Genomic DNA, 16,617 nt, shown 5'->3' with positions numbered 1-16,617 from the left:
CTCTTCTCAGGGGCTAGGGTTTTTCAGCACCCCTGTCCCAGGGCCTTACAAAGAAATCACTTGGCTGCCCCAGGCTGTGGCCAGGAGCCCTTGATCTTTGCTGTGCAGGTGGGAGCCCTCCCCCTCCTGACTCTACAGCTGGCTAACATTTCCCTCCCTCCTTCCTGCCCCAAACTTACGCAAAACAAGTCTTCAGGGTCTCAGTGGGGACCCTGGGGAGACGTAGGGGTCAAGCACGTGTAGTGAACCTACCATCTACACAGAATCCTTGGCAAATTATATATTACACTTTTGTTATAATTTCTAAGTAGTTTTACTTTTCCCACACATTATATGTTCTTTGAGAATAGAAATTTTATCTTTTAATTCTCTCTTATCTCTGCTCTCTCTTTCATGGTGTTTGGTTTAAATTTGAAATTCAGTAAATCCCTTCTGCTCCCAGAATCCCCTTTACAGGCAATTCCAAGTCATACCTGTAGGTGGGGCAAGTGATATATTTCTCCTGCCTGAGAAAAGCAAGCCAGGATTCCATGAGGTAGCTCTGAGACTTTCTGAATTTTGATTGTTTCTCAAGCTTGGTAAGGATTTACCTCCTATGAAAGAGGTGGGTAAAAAAAATCTCCTTCAAGTCTTAAGAAATTGTTTCTACGGGTGACGGAGAAAATGAGTAACTTCCCAGCCCACACCTCACAGCATTAGCTAAGTGAAATGGTTATTTCAGAAAGTGAGAAGAACAGATGTCAGAAGGTTAAAAAAAAAAAAAAGTGCTAAAAAAAAGTAGGTTCTGGGCTTCCCTGGTGGCGCAGTGTTTGAGAGTCTGCCTGCCAATGCAGGGAGCACGGGTTCGGGCCCTGGTCTGGGAAGATCCCACATGCCGCGGAGCAACTGGGCCCGTGAGCCACAACTACTGAGCCTGCGCATCTGGAGCCTGTGCTCCGCAACAAGAGAGGCCGCTATAGTGAGAGGCCCGCGCACCGCGATGAGGTGTGGCCCCCGCTCGCCGCAACTAGAGAAAGCCCTCGCACAGAAATCAAGACCCAACACAGCCAAATAAATAAATTAATTAATTTTTTTAAAAAGTAGGTTCTTCTGCCAAGATTTTATCATCTGGGGTTTTGATTTAAAATTCCATTCAGATGCTATTTGTTAAATACCATTTAAAAAAAAAAGTCATCCCCCATCCTGCCTCCACGATGGGCTGGAAAACTTACTTTTGATGCTTCATTGACCTTGGCTGTCCCCCTTGCTCCACTGAAATGAGCAGGTTATTTTCTCTAAAAGTAAATGCCCGAGACAGTGTTTATAGATGCTAATAGATTAAATGAAACTGCTCTCTGTGACCACTATTCAAGGGTTAAAGATCAAAGCTCACATTGGCTTTGTTAAAGTATAATCTGGTGCCTTGCTCAGTACAGCGTGATGCTGGTTCATCTTTAATGCTGCACTTGGAGGAAGGTAGAAGGATGAAACCAAGGGGAATTCTTCTTAGTCAGTTTTTAAATTGCCTTCATCTACCACTAAAGAGAAAGCCAGAGAACTTAAATGCATCTTTCATTTTGGAGGAAAGAGATATATTGACTCTGGTTAATGAAAGTATGCTTTGGATTATCTAACCAAATAAATGGCACTGGATTTTGTTAAAAAAGCAACTTGTGAGACACACACTGACCTGTAGGCAGGAATGCTTCCTGCCTGGTGTACTTCTGCTTAATTGGGTTTTACCAGCACAAAGTTTGGCCTGGAACCTTTCCACAGTGGTCTGTGCCCTGGACTTACCCAGAACATAGAATTCACTGGTAAAGACAATAGTTAGCAAACCACAGCAGTATGGCTGATTTAAATGAGCTTTTGGGCTGGCTGTGCTGGAAAGCCATGCTGTTACCTGCAGAGCTCCCACCGTATACCTGCCTATTGACATGCATACCGTTTGGGGCAGGAAGTAAAGGAGAGAATGGTGGCTAATGTCTGAGATCCTTAGATTATAGGAGGAGTGCTAGAACCTGCCAGAACCATTTCCTTCATTCCTTCCCAAGAAGATTCTTGTAATGGGTTCAGAAGCATGTAGACCTACTCAAAAGAGACTTACAATGGCAAAACTTTAAAGGCTCAGGTGACAAAATATGGCATGGAATTTGGGAGAAGGCTGAATTTGGGGCTGTCTGTGCCCCAAACCAGCAGTACTATATGCTGACTATTTGATTGGAACCTTTGGGGGAGTCTGGAAACAGCAAGACAGAGGTGTCTCCCTACGTGACTGACGAGGCTGGTGTTCTTATCCTGAGTCAGCTTTGTAAGCAGCTGATGTGCACGAGCAAAAGAGGAAAATAGAACAGACGTCCTGCAGTGTCTTGAAAATGGCCTAATTATGCTCTAGCATTACTTTGGCCAATTCCTGACAATGAGCACCCTTCTTCCCTAAGTTAATAGACAAAATAATATACCTTTGTTGAGGACATACCTGCAACAATCACTTGGCTTAGACTGTCTCAATTCATCTTCACAGAAATTCCCTGGAGTGTTAGTATTACCATCCCCATTTGATAGATGAGGAATCTGAGGCCCAGAGAAGATGAATATCCAAGGTCTCACAGGTAATAAGAGGTAGAATTCAGATTTAAACACAAGCAGTTTAATCCCAAAGCCTGTGGCTGTATACACTATAATGGACTATTTTTCCAAAGCAAAAATCCCCCACTTATAAGGGTACTAGGCAGAAGTGTTATCCTTACTACTGCAGATCGAAAAAAAAAAAATGTATGTGTTATGGAAGCAAAGATATAAGTAGCACAGGGAACAAGGTATTAACTCTGGGTTTATGGGCCTCCTCAAGAAGATCCCTGAAAGAGATTAAAATGCTGTATGTCAAGGAAATAGGACTGGGAAAGAGAGTCCAGGCAGAAGGGACACACCTGCAAAGCCTGGACAGCACTGCAGAGCACGACGTGTTGGTGTAACTGGAAGCAGACTGGTTTAGCTGGAGCGTAAGCCACAGGTGAGGACAAGAGGTTGGCCGGGTAGACAAGAGTCAGATCTGGTCAGAAAGGTACTCTGGGAGAATGCATTCCCTGGTTTGGAGATAAGGAGCTTTTATCTTATGAATGGTGTCAAGTCACTAAAAGATTCTAGGCATTCGATGTGTGTGTGATGTGTGTGTGAGGATGGCAGTGACACAGCTAGCCTATCGTGGCAAGGGTAAGAGACTGAAAGTAGATAACTACTGTATTGTTTTCCATAGTAGGGTCACTCCACTTCATTTTTAAAATATCTTTTTACATATAGTTTTTTATTGAAGTATAATTGATTTACAATGTGTGTTAGTTTCAGGTGTACAGCAAAGTGATTCAGTTTTATATATATTATATATACATATATATATATAAATGTATATTCTTCTTCAGATTCTTTTCCCATATAGGTTATTACAAAATATTGAGTATAGGTCCCTGTGCTATACAGTAGGTCCTTGTTGTTTATCCATTTGACATATAGTAGTGTGTATATGTTACACCCAAATTCCTAATTTATTCCTCATCCCCCCCCCCTTTCCCCTTTGGTAACTGTAAGTTTGTTTTCTATGTCTGGGAGTCTGTTTCTGTTTTGTAAATAAGTTCATTTGTATCATTTTTTTTTATTCCACATACAAGTGATATCATATGATATTTATCTTTGACTGACTGACTTCACTTAGTATGATAATCTCTAGGTACTCCACTTCAGATTGACATTAAACAGTATGGCCATTTCAGAGGAACTCATGCAGCCAGGGGGCATTAAATGGAGTGAAGTTCCATTTAAAAGCCTCACACATTTCCCTCCAAGGTACTCAACACCAAAATGGATGCTTTGTTCCTATTCTCCTATGGCTACAGTCCTTCCTCCACCTGATTTCCAGTAATTTAGAAAACCCCTGTTGTCTCTTTTTTTCTGAATACTTGTCTGTGGGGAATGAAAATACATTTCTCAGTATTTATATGTACAATTCAAGGTTTCAATAGAGAGTTGACTTTCCTGGTGAGTGAGTTGACAGCCCTGGAAACCCTCCCACTGATTCTAAATAGGGAGCTGAAGTCTCTTCACCACTAGCAGGTCAATTTTGTTTGTTTCACACTTATATATATAAACACATTATATATATATGTATATATAGATACATACACACATATACATATATCTCTTAATGTAAATGACATTAAGAGATATATGTATATATCGAGGATGTATCTATATATACATATAAACACACAGACATATATACACATATCTTTATTTTATTTTTAAACCTTATTCTTGCAAGTTAAAGGAAAATATTATCCTAATGTTTTGATTTTTTAATTTATGGGTTAGCAATACCTAATTGATAAAGTCATTATAAGACTTAAATGACATAGCATATAATAGACCTAACACAGCCTGACCCAAGGCAGGCGCTTGCTCACAGCTCCATCTCCCTCGCCTTTAGCAGATTATAACTGGACATAAGGAACTTCATACTATATTTGCCTGGACAATGTCAGGCAAAGGATACAAGTCGACCCGTGAAAAAGAATTTTTTTGTTCTTTGTAATAGGGCAGTTCAGGGATGGCTGGATCCAGGGCCTCGGTTGGATTAGGTCTATTAGATCTCTCCTTCCCCTCCTCCTTCTCCCCACTCCGCCTCCCTCCTCCTCTTTCTTTCCTTCCATCCTTCCTTGAAGTTGGCTCGATGCTCAGGAGTCTTCTTCCCAGAAGTGACAAAGACAGGTGCCAGCAGCTCTAGACTTAAACTTTACTGACTGAGCAGTCTTGAAAGGAGGAACACTTCTTTCCAATAGCTCGATGGAGAATGTCCCAAATGGCTGGCATGACCTCAAAGCCATAAGAACTCTGAGAATCATTAGAAAATTATTATCACAGCCTATTTGTGTCATATGGGTGCATCGTTGCCTAGAATACTGCATAGAATTCTGGTAAATTCCAATAAAGAAAACGAAATAAGCTGGCAAATACTCAAACAGAGACAATTACTCTGACTAAAGGTGTGAAGAGGACTCCCGATTGGGTCATAAAATAAAGATTTGATTCTAGCCTAGAAAAATGAAGCCTTCAAGCTTCCAATGACCGGTGTGCCCTTATAAGGAGAGAGACACTGAGACACACACAGGAGGAAGAAACTCATGTGAAGACAGAGGCAGAAATTGGAGTGTTGCAGCTACAAGCCAAGGAACTCCAAGAATTGCTGGCAACCACCAGAAGCTAGGAAGGAGACATGGAACAGATTCTCCCTCAGAGCCTCCAGAAACATGAGAGAGAAAAATAACTCTGCTGTTTAGCAATCCAGTTTGCGGTGATTTGTTTCAGCAGCCTTAGGAAACTAATACAGATGGCAATATGTTGCAATGGAATGAAAATTAAAATTCTCAGCAAAAGCTCTTAGTTTAGTTCACTCTACCTTTTTACAACCCATGAAGAAGCCAGTTATCATGCTGAGAGTTTCCTTTTATCTGTAAAATGGGGATAATTATGTTTTTTTCTGTTAACTTAGAGGATTATATGAAAATCGAATCAAGTCTTTTTAAACTCTACTGGATATTCCAAAGTGTGTTTAGTTGAACCTGAGGGGTCTATAAAGATGGGTTCTATGGTGAAGTTTAGAAAATCCTACACGTATGACTTTTCTTAAGAAGACTCACAACACAGGTTATTAAATAAAACACTAAAAGAAGGACTGTAATTTGGAATCTGTTTAGTCCTTTTTGTTGTTGTTTAGTTTTCTTTTTTTGTTTAGTCTTCTTTAACCCCATCTTCTCCAGATATCTTTGACCATGAAACATTGCCTTTGAGGAACTGCGATTCATATCTTGTAGATGCTTGCATTGATTTGGAACACAGTTTGGGAAACACTGCACTATGTCATTGTAAGATACTCTAGGAATTATTTGTGTAATAATTTATGTTGGATATAAGGGAGAACACTTGGGAAATCTGCAGAAATCATCACACGTCTTCATGGTAGTGTTCCTGCCTTTGCACATTGCCCACTGACTTCTGTTGAATGGAATTGAAAGAGCTGTGTAAATGGAGTAACAGGTTTGATAAAATGCGTACTCCAACCCCAAGTTCAGAGCAACAGAAGTTCCTCTGCCTCCAGAAGGATGGCAGGAAGAAAACAAACATCTGCTAAGACGCCTCCGTTTTCTGGGCCCCATGACAGACAATTTCACAAATGTTATCTCATTTCATTGAAATTTTTGTGGTCTTAATATTTGTATCCTAAAACTCACACATGAAAAGTATACTTAAGTATGAACATATATTTCCTTTAACACCAAAAGCAACTTAAAATTACATTATTTATTACTACTTTTATTGGCAATAGAACATAAAATAAGTAAGTATTTAACAGACTAGCCCAGAATCCCAGATCATGTGTATTTTATTTAAGAAAGACCCTTTCAGGACTTTCATCTCATTGAACCACTAACTGTTAACGGTCCCTAAAACTCTAAGCTATGAGCTAATTCACTCATTGCCGTAACTATGGGAACACAGCAGTGAATATAAGAGACACAGTCTTGACTTCCTGGAGCTTGTATTCTAGAGGAAGGAGACTAAACACAAACAAAGAAATGAGTATGAATATGTAAGATGATAATAACACCATGGAGAAATATTAAGCAGGGAAGTAAAACAGAGAGTGAGATGTGTTATTTTAGATGCAGGGTCAGGGAAGACCTCGCTGAGCAAGGGACTTTGTGCAGAATCTGATGGAAATGTAGGACTACTCAGGACACCTGGGGACAGAGAAGACAGTACCAAGCAAAGGAGACAGCAAATGCAAGCAACCTGCCTGCAATGGGAGAATACTTAGCATGTTCATGGAACAGCAAGGAAGCCCAGTGTAGCTGGAACAGAGTCACTACGGGGTAGAAAAATAAGAGATGAGGTCAATCAATGGCGAGTGAGGACACAAATCATGTAGGAACTTCACAGGACATGATGGTAAGACCTTGACTTTGACTTGGAGTGAGTCAAGAAGCAATTTAGGGTTCTGAGCAGATAAGTGGTATGATATACCTATATTTACAAATATCATCCCTGTGGAGATTATGACTATGGTGTGGGAAAGAAGACTGGAAGCAGGAGACCAGTTAGAGACAGTTAATCCAAATTATTCTAATTGAGAGGTGATGGGGGCTCAGTCCAGGGCTCTTCTGTAAAGGTGCTGAGCGTGTGAATGTGATTTGGAGACAGAGCTGACAGGACTGGCTGATGGATAGCATGTGAGGTATGAGAGAAAGAGGAGTCACGGAAAAATGTGGGGTTTAAACCTAAGCATCTAGAGAGATGGAGGTCCATTAGATGAGATGAATGTGGGTAGGGGCAAAAATATTTTTTTCCTTTTTCCTTTGTTTTTTTGGTGGGGGGTCCTGGGAAGGTGTAGAAGGAAGAATCAAGAATGTGGTTTGGGACAAATTCTATTTGAGATGATTTTTAACGTCCAAGTGGAGATGATACGTAGGCAGTTGGATGTACCAATGTGGTGCTCAGAATAGAGTCTGGGCTTAAGGTCATCTCTTATAAATGATAGTTAAATCCTTGAGACTAGATGAGATCACTCAAGAATTGAGATTAGACAGAGAAGAGTAAAGGGCAGGGGTCTAAGGCTTGGGGTACATCAATTGTTTTCTGTTTTGTTTTTTTGTTTGTTTTTTTGCGGTACGCGGGCCTCTCACTGTTGTGGCCTCTCCCGTTGCGGAGCACAGGCTCCGGACGTGCAGGCTCAGCGGCCATGGCTCACGGGCCCAGTCGGTCCCTAGCATGTGGGATCTTCCCGGACTGGGGCACGAACCCGTGTCCCCTGCATCAGCAGGAGGACTCTCAACCACTGCGCCACCAGGGAAGCCCACATCAATGTTTAGAAAATCATTTTATAAATTTAATATTTATTTTTATTGAAGTAACATTGGTTTATAACGCTATATAAATTTCACATGGACAACATTATATTTCTACCTCTATATACCTTACAGTGTGCTCACCACAAAAAAATTACTTTCCATCCATCACCATACAGTTGATCCCTTTACCCATTTCACCCTACCCCACCACACTCTGGTAACTACTACTCTGTTCTCTATATCTATGTGTTTGGTTTTTGTTTGGTTAGTTCTTTTATTTTGGCTTTTCATTTCTTTTTTTCTTTTCATAGTCCACATATGAGGGAAATCATACGGTATTTGTCTTTCCCCATCTGACTTATCTCACTTAGTATAATACCCTCAAGGTCCATCCGTGTTGCCACAAAGATAGAAGGCCATTTTTATACATGAGGCTCAAAGAGGTATGGTACTTTGGCTTGGGTCACATGGCTGGAAAGTGAGCAAGCCAGGGTATTTTATCACTGGCAGTGAAGTTCCTCATCATAGAGCATATCTATACTCCTGTCATGAGAAAGACAGTTTAGCAGGGAATCTGGAAATGCTGCCCCTGCCTCCTGAGGATGGGATACATATGACGGGATTCTAATGAACCCTGGTGAATTGGCAAGAACCCATGTTTTAATCATACTGATTTCACTAGGCATATAAAACCAGATATTCTTTTGATTTCTTGGGATACAGAAAAAAGCTATAGATTCATGATCATTAATATTATATATATCTTATTCTGTTTAATATATGCAATCATTTATTGAGTACTACTACACCAGGCACTTTGCTAATCATTTTCAAGTTGGACACTTTCCATGCCTCTCTGTATCCACCTCCATCCTGCCCCCCATCTCTTCTCTGTGCCCAGAGATACTGATCGGTGTGGACCACATCAAGTGACTCCCTTATCCTCTGTTCCACACAACAGTCCTTCCAGATTGCAGTCCTTACCCTCTCCACCCCTCTCCCCTCCTCTCCACACCTCTCATGCCCTCTATTGCTAGTCTAAGGATTCAGTACCAGCCAGTGTGCTGCTTCCCCTACAGCCTACCCACAACTTTGTAAATTGTCCCTTTCTTAAATTCTCCTCCAGTTACCCCCATTTGAGTGTTTAATCTTTTTTCCTTTGGGAACCTTGAGTAATACAGCCTTGGAATGTTGTCTCCTTAGCCTTCTCCCTTCACCATGTCTCTATGACATAAATATAATCTCCATTTTACACATGAGAGGGCATTTGCCTGAATTCACACACAAAAGGGGGCGAAGTCAGCATTTGAACCCAAGTTTGTCTGACTCTGATACCTGCACTCTCCAACATTCATTATATTGCAACACCAAAACAATTCTAATCAATAGTAAGTATAAAATCATAGGCAGTTATGAACTTATAGATAAATCAATTCACAATGTATTTAAAATGTAAAAAAAAATAATCATTTATTATATGCCAGCATTTCATAAGCTCATTTGATGCTTATGCTCTAACCCCATCATTATCACCATTTCAGAGATAAAGAAGGTGAAGTTTATCCTCTAAATATTCCCAATGGAAAGAACTTTCACAGAAAAGCCTCAGTGAGCATAATACAGTCAAGGGTATTCTATTCAAGACACGATGGTGACACACAAGGAGAGAGATGCCAACATACCCCATGGCAAACAAATTAATAACTTCCTAGTAAAAGCTCCTTCAAAGCTCCTTCTGGTCTATGATACCAGTGGGGACCTCCCAGCTCTTCCTCCTCTTCTGATCCTGTGCTCCACTGCAAACCACCCTGCTTGCCTCTCTCCCGGGTCCCCTCCTTGCCTCAACATTTTCTATGCTCCTGCCATTTGTACAAATATCAATGTTCTGCCCCAAGTATATATCCCAAACTGCACACTTCAACCCATCCTGGTTTAGATTGTGAGTGAGTCTCTCTTTAGCATAATCTATCCTCTTAAGAGAGTAATTAGAATAATCTATCATGTATCATCTATCTACCTTCTACTATCTATCATCTCTCTCTATCTATCTATCTATTATCTATCTATCTATCTATCTATCATTCTCTATCTAGGTATGTTTTTGTGTATATCTGTGGAAGTATTTTGAAGTACATCAAAGGTTAGTCTCCTGAACAGTGTAGAGCGGGAGATTTAACTTCCAAGCAAACAAGTTATCCTGCAACAATTTTAGGGATGCTGTCTGAAGATAAGAGAAAAGAAAAAAAATGAGAGAAAAAGATATTTAGAGTTTATAGAATTCCTCAAGGTCACAACCAATAAATAGCAGAGGTGGAATGTGAATGCTCCAAAGTCTGTGTTAACTTTTATGTTATGTTGCAGTGAGAATACTTAGGCACAAAAATTGACAAGGAAGAAAAAATTAGTCATGTTTAATATACAAGTTAGTTTTAAGCATTTTGAACAGATGATACTTTTCTGCCTGGAATGCCATAAAACTGACCGCAGCTTCCCGAATGCCCATGGCTATTGCTTCTTTGGCCAATACCATCAATCAGCAGAAGCAGACCAAGGCTTGGTGTTGGGCTCTTCAATGCATTTGACAATTACTGGGACTTGCCAATCACTGATCAACAAACCAAGATTTTCTGAGGACCCGTCCTGTGCCCAGCACTGAGCAGGGAAACCTTGTGTGGTATACTAAAAATGTAACCCATGTTCTCGTTCTCTGCCTTTAAGAAATAGATCATTGAGGAGTCAAGACAGAACTTATAAAACAATCATTCACCATGTAAGACAGTACATACTCTTGTGCCAAGTTGCATGTGTGAACTATAAACATCAAAAGAGAGAAAAGTGGTTTGGGGTGTTCATGGGTGTTTGTGGAGGAGCTGAGCTGACCTCGTTGGTGAAGTAGCTCTGATTCCTCTCTTTCTGGCTTCCGGAGATTAATTACTAGATTTTAATCATTAGATATCAATCCTTCAGTCCAACATTCTTCGGAAGTAAATCTTAAGTAAAAATGGTTACTTTCTAAAGGTAGCAATTGTTTTAAACAGTGTTTTCCAATCAGTGCAGAGGGTTTCTTGCCACCTCAGATGTCAAAAACGAGGTTAATCAGAGCAGATGCCTCCTGAAAGCTGCTTCCACAGGTCACATTGGCCATTTGTCATTCCTCAACAAAGCTCTGAGAATCTCAGCTCTCTTTAGATGGCTCAACAATCAAGGATCCCCAGGGGGTAAGGAAAGCACACCAGATGCCTTCACAAGCCTCCTTGGCTTCCCCCCTCAGCTCTGGGCTTCATTCCTCCCAGGGATAAAGTACAGGCAATGCAAAATAATCAGTCCAAAATTTTTGTGGGTCCATGCCTTTCAGACTCTGATTATGCCTACTGTGTGGCCTGTCAGGATCATGGTCGCTTGTTTTATTCACTAGAGCGGAGTCCTTTAGAGTCCTATTTCACAAACACCAGCTCTTATGGGGTCACCAATAGAGAAATGATTGTGAGGGAGGAAAGAGACTATTTTCTTTTTCTCGTGTTACTTCTGAATCTTTTTTCCTCTACTCTTCCTGAATCCTTCCTCACCCAAAAAGAAGTAAAGTCATCCTTCCAATTCCTCCCTAAGTAGCAACCACTTGATTTGCTCCACATGTCTAACCAGGAAATCTGAATATGTATGAGAATGTCTAAACACCCACATGGCTGGCGGGTGGGACAGCTAAAGGGTAGGGTCCATTCCTCTGTGTTGGTCAGATGATGTCAATATCACAGAGTGTTGGTACATTTATAGGAAAAAAAACTGACATGGAAAAGGTAAAGGGACATTTTGGCTCTCCTTTTAAAACTCAAAGCAGTCACATAGTCCCTAGAAGTCAAGGTTCAAAAGGCCAGCAGCATAATTAGTCTGTTAAAGTCTCAGCAGTTCATATGGTTTAGAGATTTAAGGAATGGCATTAAAATGCCATAAACATAATCCACAGAATAAAGTTTCGAGAGCTGTTTGTTTTTAGTTTTGTTTTTTCGGTTTTAAAAGAAAAGAAGCCCTTGCCTTTATGAGTCTCTTCATAGGGATTCCATTTCAGAAGCTTGGGTTTTAAAGAAATAAATAAACCAAATTCCAAGGCACATTGAGGTCTTCCCAAGAGGTGGCATTTAGAAGCTGACTGTATCAGAAGTAAGCAGGGAATTGGGGCTGGGGCCCCTAGCGTTCACTAATTTTCATAGAGAGGAGGCAGCCCATATGGTGTGACTTCTGAAGGGCTGTGGGGCACACATCCCTTCCCCAAAATCAATCTTCCATGCTTTGCTCCCGTTTTAAAAGTCATGTTTTGTTTAAAAGTCGAGATTTTCCAAGTGTGTTTCCTGACGCCCCAGGCTTCTTTATCAGTGCCTGTGGGGCTGTGGAGGAAGCCAGATGGGTGGTCTCTGGGAGCTCACTCTCACTTTATTCCCACTTATTCATGTTTTATCTGTTTGAAACTTTTACTAGCAAATGGATTGAAATATTTAGTTTGTAAAAAGGGTTTTGTTAAAAAGTAAAAACAACAAGAAGAAGAACAACAAACCATCGTCAAATTTAGAAAACTTCTGGGTCAAGTTGTTACTTTCAATTGATAGTGTATGAACATGCCCAGTGCCATGTGGAAAAAGAACACAGGACAGTACATTCACAGGAGTCACCGAAGCTCCCTTAGCAAAGATCAGGGCCCTGAGGACGAAAGCCCCAAATCTAAAATATGATGGGTGTGCTGTTGGGGAGGACTGGGACAGGTTAGATGTCAAAAAGGGAGGAGGAGGACCAAGGAAGGCTAAGCCCCAGGGAGGTGACACATTTTAGGGACTTGGTAGAGTATGCAGCATAAGAACATGGAAATTTCTACAGAAGATGCTAAAAGGGGCAGAGAATGTTGAAAAAAGATGACACATGGTATGAAATGGAAGATTCAACTGAAATGCCATGTAAACAACATCAGATATCAAGTGAGGGGAGAGGCTGAAAATCAAGATGCAAATTTCAAAGGAAATTGCTCAGAACCAGGTACATGATTTGGGGCCTTCACCCACTTCAAGGGTAAAAAGATTCCCCGAACTGGAAATTAAGAGGAAGATTTAAGAGAAAGCTTTAGATAGAAAAAGCTGTACTTTGCGTTCTACCCTCCACCCCATGGCAAGGGACGAGGGTGAGACCTGGCTCCTGACTTTGAGCCTAGTGCGAGGGCTTTCAAAGGAGACAGCTCTGAGAAACTGCTTTTGCTGCTGGGTTTGGGAGCTTCCTCTGACACATACCAAATTCCCTCTGGTGCTCTGGGGCAGCAGAGGGGACTGTGGCTAAGAGATAACTTTGCTTCCCTCTGACTGCAAGTCAAGATCTGGCATGCCTACGGCCAGGTGGAGGCTCCGGGGAAGGGATGCCCGCTGGGGGCCCTTTTATGTGGGATCCTAAAGACGTGCCTAAAAGAACTTCTGCCAGAGGACAAGGGAATTGGGACTGAGAGGATCTGTGTAAAATGAAGCACCTGAAAATCAGAGGCTGAGGGGTAATAGGAACAATAGGTCAAAAGTGAAGAGAACTGTTGTCTGTTACTGTCCGAGGGGCCAAGCAGGTCGTGAGTCTGGAGGACCATCTGTGAAGCTCTGAGCACAAGAAGCCAGCTTACAGGCAGGACAATTAAGTGGATTTTTTTCTTTCCCCTTTATCTGTCTTTCCTCTCCTATTTTCAGCCTCAAGTCAGAAAGAACAGCTATTGGGTGACATGAAAGATGGGCAAAGAAGCAAGAAACCCATCACATCCTTTTCTCCAAAGACAGACTTGTCCAGGGCCACCTCTAGCAAATGGAGTACAAGTCTTATGTGCAAATGCAAATCGTAGTGTTAATTAACATATTATGACTGAAGATCCTAATTTCTGAAATAAGACTTAGGAGATTTGGAGGTCTCTTTTTATAAAATGAGGAGGACCAGAAATGTCATGGTGCTTGATAGTTTTCTTCCAAAGGCAGAAAAAAAAAAAATCTTTTTCAATGAATTCATCTTAAAGTGGTAGTGGGAGAAAAATGCCTTTTAACTATAAGTGCATTCACTAGGCTTGTTTATGGCACCAGTTAAAAGAGCTAAGAGGATAGTTGATCCCACCCCCAGTGCCATGTCCAGGGCAGCTCTTGACCCTGAGCTGAAAAGTAAAATGCCACACACTGTGGTCAGGGGAACAGTGATAAGTGCAAGGATCCAGGGAGGACTTGGGAGGTTGATTGTATGGTTGCTTGCTTGGTGTCTTTTAGTTTCTCCTTGCAACTTCTGTGGATGGCATTCGGCCTAGGAAGTCTTTTGATTCTACCACATGCCATCATTCTATGTAACCCCACCTACTGCAGTAGAAAGAAGTCTATCTTGTGTATTCATACCATATATATAGATATATCTATATATCATACCATATACTCATCTCTCTATTATATATATACATATATGTGTACATATAATAGATACACATATTTGATTATATATATATAATAGATATACATATAATCAAATGGCTGTGAATTATTTGTTGGGTGTTTTTGTTTTGCTTTGCTTTTTTAAACTGGACCCAAAGAGAAAGGTAAGAAAAAGTTGCTTAGTTTATAGGAATATAGGAAGCAATGGTTTACTTACCCTAATCCTAAAAGTCCTTCTGTTTTCTTTTCTTTATTTTTTTCTGGAGGTGGGGAAAGTAGTTGGTCTCCGTTCAAAATGCCAGCTATCTATCTGAGTCAGTCCTTAACAGCTTTTCTCAGCAAGACCATTCACAACTTCTCAATAATGGGAAACATAACAAGAAAGTAAAAAATTAATCTCAGCAGAAAAAAAGATATGGATTCATACGACCAAAACAATAGGCATACTATAACAACACATCATTGATTAGATGCAGCAGGAAATAGGACTGGAATTATGGCTCAAGAATTACAGGAAAGAATCGCTTCCCGGCCTTTTGGCTACGATCAAGTGTAGTATCTGCTCTCATCAGGTTAATATCTGAGGACAATACAGTAAATGGAGCAAATTTTTGGAGCTGGGAATTGGAATAGGAGCTTGCTCCATTCAGTCCACGCCTGGACCTGGTATTCTTCAGGAATGGTGCACCCCCTCTCATAACAACAAAGAGCAGATTTTGCCTTCCTCACCTTTTCTTCAACACTTTGCTCCTCTTTGGCTTGCCAGAGTGAGGTACTGTTTTTCTCGCGAGGTTTCATGCGGCCCTGGCTCCGCCCGCCGTACCTTCGCAGGGCGGTCTTGTTTCGTTTACTTCGCATTTTGGCGTCACCTGCAAACTTGCAGCCGGCGGATGACTCTCTTTAGTTTGAGTATGGCATTGACCTTTGTGGATTTTTAAGCAAGTTTTTGGTGAGTGTCTTTCATTATTACCACTCTATGCTGGTGCTATCATTGGCCCAAGGACTTTTTTCCGTAGCCCTCAGGGTGGCAGCAACCCCAAATCCAAGAGCTAGTTTTATCAGCTTTGTGGAAGTAGCGTCTCCAGGTAACGGAAACTTCAGCCGCCTTACAGGCTCCGTGCTCTTCCCTAATTCAAGCCAGCCTGACCACCAGGTGGTTATGCCTTAAATGGTCGGCCCCTGCCGTCCTGCGCCTCGGGATGCCCAATGCCTGTGGTCACAAGGTGCCGGCTCCTGCCAGCTCTTCCACATTTCCAGTCTCTTACCCCATAAGGCTCTCTGTATTCTCTTGGACCTCTTCTCCAACCCGGCTCAGACTTCTGAAATCTTGTTCTTCTGATCATCCACCCTATTCTTAACCTCCTTCTCTTAAAAAGAAAAAAAAGAATTATAGGAAAAAGCATCTGAGAACCTGTTTCCTTGGGGTTTTAGGAAGCACTTCTGTGGAGCTGTTTTATTCGTAAAATATTTCATAATATTTTATCAGAAACATCTGGTTCTATTCCTTGACCCACAGATAGGGGAAGAGCTTGTGTGTCATGAAAACTGGAGGGAGGCTTGTGCATTTCTGGATCCAACAAGAACAAGAGTGGCATTGATCACTGTCAGCTCAGGTTTCCACCTTCTCACGGGCAACACCAAGGTGCATTTAACTCATTCATGCGCTTACAATGATAGCTTAGAGGACAAGCTCAGGCTCCAACCCATTACTAGCTGGGTGATGGCAATAAAGTCACTTAACCTCTCTAGGCCTCAGTGTCCTTACTCTAAAGCAAACATGATACCAGTCCTAACCTCACAGGGTTTTTGTGAAGATTCAATAAACGAATGTTGATGTGATTGCCATGATAAAGAACTGTTCATCTTTTATGTTGTGGGAGCATCACTGATGAACAACCCCAGCTCTTGTTGTTTGGGATCCACTATAATATATTCCCACAAGGCTCCTCCCAGCTAATGGCCAAGCATGATAGGGGAACCTATGCAGGTCATTTGAGATATGAGACCCCTTCCGCCCAAAGATGACTCTGGTTTAAAGACTCCCACTGACTTGGCAGAACATTTCTTGGAATTGCATTTCAGCTCGAAACACTTCCTACCCAAGCTTTCATCCTCCCTGTCTTCTTCCACAGGTGTCAGGTGATCACTGTGTAGGAAGATTCTTGCCACTTTCTACTACTTCCTCCCCTTTTATCTTTACAGGTTTTTCACCCACAAAAAGCCTTTTTGTTTTTACCCCGTCTTAGTGTCTACAAACACAGTTGATAAAAACCAACATCTGGTATTCATAGATACACATACATGTACAGCTATCCCTGGTATGT

The 16,617-nt window shown here is 41.3% G+C and overlaps 1 pseudogene; it reads left to right on the top strand.

Moving 5' to 3' along the window:
• Nucleotides 1–14,813: 14,813 nt before the first annotated feature.
• Nucleotides 14,814–14,986, top strand: LOC131756521 (U2 spliceosomal RNA; annotated as a pseudogene).
• Nucleotides 14,987–16,617: the final 1,631 nt, after the last annotated feature.

Source organism: Kogia breviceps, chromosome 4 (genome assembly GCF_026419965.1).
Source record: "Kogia breviceps isolate mKogBre1 chromosome 4, mKogBre1 haplotype 1, whole genome shotgun sequence".
In the NCBI taxonomy this organism is placed as follows: Eukaryota; Metazoa; Chordata; class Mammalia; order Artiodactyla; family Physeteridae; genus Kogia; species Kogia breviceps.
The sequence above is the reverse complement of the archived record's forward strand: the minus strand, read 5'-3'. Positions and strand labels throughout refer to the sequence as shown.